Source organism: Triticum dicoccoides, chromosome 4B (genome assembly GCF_002162155.2).
Source record: "Triticum dicoccoides isolate Atlit2015 ecotype Zavitan chromosome 4B, WEW_v2.0, whole genome shotgun sequence".
Classification (NCBI taxonomy): domain Eukaryota; kingdom Viridiplantae; phylum Streptophyta; class Magnoliopsida; order Poales; family Poaceae; genus Triticum; species Triticum dicoccoides.
In genome coordinates, this window is record NC_041387.1 from 683,522,154 (window position 1) to 683,528,153 (window position 6,000).

Consider the following 6,000-nt stretch of genomic DNA (forward strand, 5'->3'; position numbering starts at 1 on the left):
GTATCATCTACCGCACGGGAAAAATCCCGCCCTTTCCTATTTAATCGGGTTTGTATCGATGGATTGTGCGAAACAGCAAAACTATAGTACTATATAGTACAAGTGACAGTTTACTGGGCCGTCGTGTCGTCTACTCCTCCGTCGTAAGAGTGGAGCGCTCGCTTTCATAAATATTCTAGTCCCTTTCGCCGACATGTGGGACATCAAGCTACCGGGTCCATGTGCCATACCGGAATATAGTGCAGAGCAGCCGGGGTGAAGCACCCCAGTCATGGCGCCAGCGTAGAAATGAGCAATGAGGCGTCAAATCACAAAGTTGCACCTTTCCCGCAGTTAAATTGGAGGGACAAAGTAATAATGCTAAAAAAGAAGTTTGAGGGACGAAGAAACCATCATTTCACTCGTTGCTGAATCCGCTTCTCCCTCATCTTCTTCAACTTAACCACGTGTTGCTTCTGCCATTGTTCTGCCTCATGTGGGACGCAGATTGGCTTGGTAAAGCACTGACACGTGGGACTGCATGTTAGAAAACCGCCAGGACAACGTCCTCCAAAAATAAGAAACCTCCCACGCCATCTGCGCGGCAAAATCACCTCCTTTTTACTAATCTTGATTCTATAATTTTTTAGATCAATATAATTGAGATTTGTATAGATAACACACAGGAGCAAAACCAAGTGGTACGGTTAAGGGCATCCACAATGTGTAGCCAAATGTAAAAATAGCTTTTGGCATCGTGGGAACCATTGTGGACGGTGTTGCCAAAGCCAAAAAGATGGAACCGAAGCTCCCTGATTGATTGATTGAAGGAATAGAAAAATGCAACGTCTCTCCTCTTTCTCCCATGCTTGGACGCATGTAGTACAGTATAGAGCACAGAGTCTACTCCCCTATCCCTTCTATCACAAATCACAAAGTAGTGAGGCGTCAAATCACAAAAGCACGGACGAAGCAACCATCATTTCACTCTTCGCTGACTCCGCTTCTCCATCGTCTTCTTCGAGAAACCATCTCACCACACTAGTACTCCTAGTAGTACCAGTCCTTTGGTTCAACGGACTTCCTGGATGCTAATAAGGCGGTTGTCTCGGCTTGCAGGCAACACTTGCGAATGACTTACCGTGGTCAATGGTGTTCTCCGTTGAATGCACTTCGCCAAACCACAAAAAAAAAGATATCGTCAACGTCACCGCAATGGGGAAGGAAGTCAAATATAGTTACTACCTCCATTTTTTGTACACAAGGCCAGTATATATCAAAATTACAATTTGCAAAGGGCCACTAACACTAATCGAGACAAAATTGATGGGGTTAGCAACCAAGGACATTAATATCCCCTGCATGCGTGCGGAAGTGAGAAGGTTGGTTTGCATGGCGCTGCATTAATCAAGCGATGAGGAGTGAGATGGTTAGCTCTTTGGTCTTTGGAGAAAAAAATACGCATTAATTGACACGTGAAACGAGGATTTGTATCGATTAAATCCCGCGAAGGAAAACCCCGCCTTTCTTTTTTAACACTAGTACTCTTAGTACGTACGTACTTATCTTGTTTGGGTCTAGGCCTTGCATTGCCAAACTTCGCCACACATTTTTGCCAAGCTTGCCTAAACTTTTCAAAATGAGAAGGAGGTACAATTGCGCACGGCTATCGCAGTCGCACCGCACCCTCACACGGTCGCTCCTGCACACTGCGGTCGCAGCGCACCCTCACACAGTCGCTCCTGCACACCGCAAACCCAACCAAGGGAACGCACCCTCACTGACACGTACTGTCGCATGTGAACAAACCAAATTCAGCCATCCTATCGCTGACACATAATTTTTGTTCATAGAGTATGTTTATCCAACCAGGCGACTTTCATAACAAATATAAGTTTTTACACAGCAAAAGATCCATAAAAACAACAACATAAAGAAAAACTATCACTGCTCGCGGAAAGAGACAGCCTTGTCATCTTTGGCTGCCGGCGCGAACTAGTCATAGCTGCCGACATGTGTCTCTGCACCGTGGTAGTCCTCGGCCTCTAGCTACTCGTTCAAGCAGAGCGTGCGGGCACTCTACTTGGACGAGAGCACAGCCCGGTTCAAGTCGACGACGTCCGGTTCCGCCTGCAGGAGGGCGCCGATGACAGCGGCATCCGCGCGCTCTGCATCGAATCGAGCCTCTGCCGACCGCCGCTTGGGAACGGAGGTTTGTGGCGCCGACCGCCGCTGCGATTTTTGCGCGGCGCTCCGGCGTCAGCATCTTGTAGTAAGTGATCTTGCGGCGCACCATGGCTTTCCGGCAAACTAAGCGACGCTTGATGCGGGCTAGGTGATCGAAAGGTGGGGGAATGGGCTAGAGATTTGGTGTGGTTTTACGTTTTAGGGCAGTGGCTGGCGTAGGCCGAGGAGCGAAGGTTCTGGTGTGAATAGCAGTTCCGATGATGACCGGTTAGTCGGTTTTGACTGTACATCGCTCTTGTCGCGTTCGCATTGAAGCCCGGCACGCTGGACCCTCCACGTTGCTCACTGAATGGAATGCGCTTCGTCTTGCGTTTTCGCTCGCCTGTCGGACCGCTGTTGAGAGCAAACCGACGTCCGTCCCCCTCCCCCGCCCGCGTCATTTATTATACTACCACTCCCTTTGTTTTATGCGGAGTAAATAAAAACAGAGGGAGTATACTACGGATGAGGATCCCCTGATGTGGCCGAACCTATTGAGTAACTGACATGCGGGGCCTAGCAAGCATGGGGTCCGCCAGTAAGTGACCGAAAGGGAGGGTAAGGCAAGGATACCTACGTCAGAGGATCCACTTCCACTACTACTCCCTCCTTCCATTTACTATACAGGGCCTAATGCGTTTTTCGAGGCTAACTTTGACCAAATGTTAGAGTAATAATATATGACATGCAACTTACACAAAGCATATGGTCAAATTCGTATGTGAAAGGAGTTTCCAGTGATATAATTTTCACATTATACATCTCATGTACTATTAATCTTGTCAATAGTCAAATTGGAAACCATCTCGAGTACAAATCTAGGAGTACGTACGAATCTAAAAATATCGATTGGGTGTTGTTGAATGTTGATACCATCTTGATCAAAGTAGAGATACTTTGACTACACATAAAACCTATATGTAAACTAGAAAGGATATGATGGAGTATATTGTACGTTCGAAAACGAAACGGACATTAAATACCCTTTATATATGATTTGCGGATGCTATGACCACCGGTTCAAAATTTTGAATCCGCCTTAGGTATCACATGCCCCCACTCGTTCCCTCTCGATTTCATCTCAGGGTCCGGAGATCTATTGAAAGAGGACTAGGGTGGGTACATGCGAATGATACTCGGCGGAATGTTCAAATGAGGCATGCGGGAGGATGGACTCGACTGGAGGGCAACATGATCGATGGAGAAGAGGGTTGGAGAGGAATGAGAAAAAAGCAAACACCACATGATTATACTTGAACGGCTCAAATAAACAATAAGTGTCTCGCTTGGCCTACATAGTGAAAGGCCTAATGCGCCACGCGGAGCACTGACACTCGAATATGGCCGGGAAAACAGGGAAACCGACATGAGGGGCACACCCGTCGGGACGACGTAGCGTAGACTAGTCCAATGGAGGAGCTGGCCCATGACCTCCTCGCCGCCGACAACCGTTCATGTGGGTCATTGGGGCCAACAACGGGGCGCAGCTCCAGCACCGCCTCTGGACACGGCGACCACGATGAGCGTCACGCTCATATCGTCACTAGACACGATCGGTTTCAGTGTGCCGAGGGTGGCATTAGTGCTGTGGCACGACCAATAGTATGTTTGGTTTGTGCCCAAGGATGCCCCATCAAAGCATTGGGTAGCCAAAAGTTTGGTTGAGGTATTGGTTGCCCATGATTTGGCCGACATTGGCAAGAAAAATGAACTAGAGTTGGCTAGAGTTCATTGGCATGCCAAAAAATGGCAACCATCCAAACAAAGACCAATGTTTGGGTCATGACCAAAATTTTGGTTGACGTATTGGTTACCCATGATTTGGCTGACATTGGCAAGAAAAATGAACTAGAGTTGGCTAAAGTTCATTGGCATGCCAAAAAGAATGGCAACCATCCAAACAAAGACCAACCTTTGGGTCATGACCAAAATTTTAGTAAGGTGCACTTTGGCCACAATCCAAACACACCCCAACACCCGGCTCGTCGAGGATGCACGGGGCGCCGCGACGCATCCGCGGAGTGGTGTAGCGCGGCCAACTGCATCCTCTAGACCTGAGACCAAGCCGGGTCGTCTTGCTTCTTCAATGACATGCGGGGATCGCATGTGAGCAAAGGGCATCTCCCTCGTGCCATCGCACGGTGCGTTCCCAGCTGGCACCAGCTGCCCGCATTCATTCCATCCGTTCGTATGTCGTTGTTAAGAGGCTCGGTGCCCGAGGAACCAACTCCGACGACTTAATGACGCACCCGAACGGTTGGCCTCACCGGAATGCGCTACTTAAAGCGGTAGCTCCCAGCTAACCTCCACACCATAGCGCATCGTCCTCCTACCTGGCACCACATCCGCCATGACCGCAAGTGCGAACGCTTTGCGGGAGAGCTTGTCTTCGGGATGAAGCTCGAGGTCGCCGCCCTAGCTCAAGTCGCCTCTCGCGACGCAATAGGGGCGTAGCCGGACGCGGACGCGACCACACAAGCGGTGGCCACGCTGGCGGCCAACTACGAGAGCACCGTCAGCCACGCGTCCTACTTGCCGTCGTCCAACGTCCGGCACCACCGAGGTCGGGGACTCCTCCGAGGATGAGTAGGGCATGGGAGGCGGCAGGGCATGGGGTGCCAACTGGCCGGTCCGTCTCCCGTGTTCTACTTTTCCTCGCCGGAGAATGCACCTTCACTTCGCGGGTCTTGAACCCCGCCCCTATACATAGAGATCGCAGATGGAGGACGTCGGTCGCCGCTGTAGAATAGGTTTAGGGTTGGCTTTCGTTTATTTTTCGGTCATATAAAAGTTCGAAATTTAATGAAAATCTGTTGTGTTTGCATTAATCTCGGCCGGTGTATATGAACTTTCACAATAATATACATATTGTAGGAGTACTAGCAAGATGCCCGTGCGTTGCACGGAAGATCAAGATCTTGTGGGAGAAAAGGATGAACGATGGAAAGCCTTATCTTCAAATGTGGAGAGGAGTGCGGGTAAATTGTCATAGTTTCCTTCCTATCCGTTAGATATAGATCGGAAGGCCTATATTGCTGGATGACAGGCGCACCATCATCACCAACTCTGCTTTTTATTGAACCGAGACAAATCTAACATGCGAAGTAAAATAAACACATAGGGTCTATACATACACAAATTATCTTAGGCACTCCAATAGTACGTCCACTACACATTCACGCATTTCACATATTTCTACATCTACAGGAACCTACAAAAGGCTTAACGTAAATTGCCTCTCTCTCTCCTCCCCTGATTATCATGGTGGTGGGCCCCTCCCTCCCCCCAATCTACAATCAGCAGCTCGCACATTTCACATTCCATTAATTACGTAACTGGGATTACATAGGTGTAGCATTACTCGTCCTAAAAAACCCAACTAAGCCAGCCTCCCAGCATATCGCGCGGGAAAAGACCCGGCTGCGCTGTTTTAGTCGGGATTACCGGATTACTAGTAGTAGTATCGATGGATCGCGCGAAGCAACAAATTTTTTCTTTGAGGGTGCGAAGCACCTAGTTTAAAAGGAAAAAAGGCAGTACACTCACAGCACTCCTGTCGCGGTCGCATCTCACCCCACACACATTCGGTCCTGCACACGGCTCACGCAAACGGAACGTGCTTTGGCTTTCCTCTTCACTGACACGTGGGACCGCACTTGGAGAAACAGACCATGCGCCAAACTCCCCCCGCCCATCGCGCGAAAATCCTCCCCCCCCACACATACATAAAAATTTCCCCCAAATCCGATTCAACCGCCCTTTGGCCAACTAGCCAATAATATTCCGCAAACCCCC